Source organism: Chrysochloris asiatica, unplaced genomic scaffold, assembly GCF_000296735.1.
Source record: "Chrysochloris asiatica unplaced genomic scaffold, ChrAsi1.0 scaffold01916, whole genome shotgun sequence".
Classification (NCBI taxonomy): domain Eukaryota; kingdom Metazoa; phylum Chordata; class Mammalia; order Afrosoricida; family Chrysochloridae; genus Chrysochloris; species Chrysochloris asiatica.
The window spans coordinates 7,104-8,820 of record NW_006410434.1 but is presented as its reverse complement, the minus strand read 5'-3'; the positions used below and the strand labels follow the sequence as shown (position 1 = coordinate 8,820).

General features: G+C 39.7%; 1 pseudogene; it reads right to left on the bottom strand.

Annotated features, from left to right (window-relative positions):
• Positions 1-673: 673 nt before the first annotated feature.
• On the bottom strand, positions 674-1,355 carry LOC102832626 (annotated as a pseudogene).
• Between the last annotated feature and the right edge of the window lie 362 nt (positions 1,356-1,717).

The window sequence follows — 1,717 nt, the reverse complement described above, 5'->3', positions numbered from 1 at the left end:
TTATGTCAAATGCAGTCATCAGTTTATGGTTGGTGCATAATGATCGATTTCAGACTGAAGAAGTTGGTAGAATTCTTCAATTTCATCATCACTGGCTTTAGTGGTTGGTGGATAAATTTGAATAACAGTATTATTAACTCATCTGTGGGGCTATAGGATAAGCACTGGACTAGAAGGTCGGTTTGAACCACACAGTTGTATTCAAACTCACCAACTGTTCCTCAGAAACCCTACACAAGGTCACTATGAGTCAGAACTGACTCGACGGCACTTAATATTAACAATCACATTATACTTCAAGATAGATCTTTTTAATTTTTTTTTTTTTTTTGAAATACAACTTTATTCTGGTTTTAAATGGTAAGGAATGGGAATGACAGTAAGAAACAAGATTTTACCACTGAATAGTGTGATGTAACAGTAGCAGTAGTGTATATGAAACTCAAAAAGTAAACAACTGTGTTCCAACAGCTAGATATGCAGGTCTAAAAAATGAAGGTATTTTTAACTGCTACATTCACTCTGAAGCCCATTCATCTCCTTCAGCATCCCAAAGATTAGCACATGTTCTGCTTTGCTATATAAAAATGTGACAAACATACTGCACCACTGACATCACAGGACAGTTGCCTATAAAACTAGACTTCTGACGCTGGGCTCCAGCTTCATTCTCTTACAGGTCATCATCCTCATCCGGGAGAGCAGTTGTCTGTACAACCTCTAAATCATGCACACATTGTGCTGCCAAAGCTGGGTCCATGACAACTTCTGCTGGGGCAAGAGTGGGCATTGCCACAAACTCTAAGTTAGGATCTCCAATTAGTTTTCTAGCAAGCCAAAGGAAAGGCTTTCAAAGTTGTAGTTACTTGTTTTTTTTTTTTCTTCAAAGTTGTAGTTACTTTTTGCAGAAATGTCATAGTACTGAAGATTCTTCTTTTGGTGGAAGATGATGGATTTTGCTTTAACTTTCCTATCCTTAATGTCCACTTTGTTGCCACACAACACAATAGGGATGTTTTCACATACTCGAACCAGATCCCTATGCCAGTTAGACAAATTCTTGCAAGTAACTCTTGAGGTTGCATCAAATATTATAATGGCACACTGGGCTTGGATATAATAGCCATCTCTCAGTCCCCCAAATTTCTCCTGACCAGCCATGTCCCATACATTGAATCTAATTGGTCCTTGTTAGTATGGAACACAAGGGGATGGACCTCAACTCCCAAGGTGGCTACATAGTTCTTTTCAAATTCACCAGTCAGATGATGTTTTAAAAATGTGGTTTTTCCAGTACCGCCATCACCCACCAATATGAGTTTGAACTGCACTTGAGGTTCTCCTTGGGCAGCCATCAAGGTGGTTCTTCCAGAAGCGTCTCTCAGCCGTGAATGACTGACCTTCAAGATAGATCTTTTTTCTTTTTTTAAGTGCTTATCGTGAATTGAGTGATAGTTTACATGGGGGAATATCAGCTTTACACTCATCCTATTGTATTTCATTTCATTGCAATGATTGCAGTCCCCTCCATGCATCATCATGTATTTGCTTCTATTTCCTTTGTGTGGGTGTGGGTTTTTTTAGGGGTAGGGGGCGGTGTACACCAAAACACTCAGGAATATGCAATCATTCAAACATCCAAAGGTAATTAATACCCTGCAAGCCTGTCCCATGGCCACTAGCACACAACCCCTTTCCCTCCATGAGTCTAGAGTCC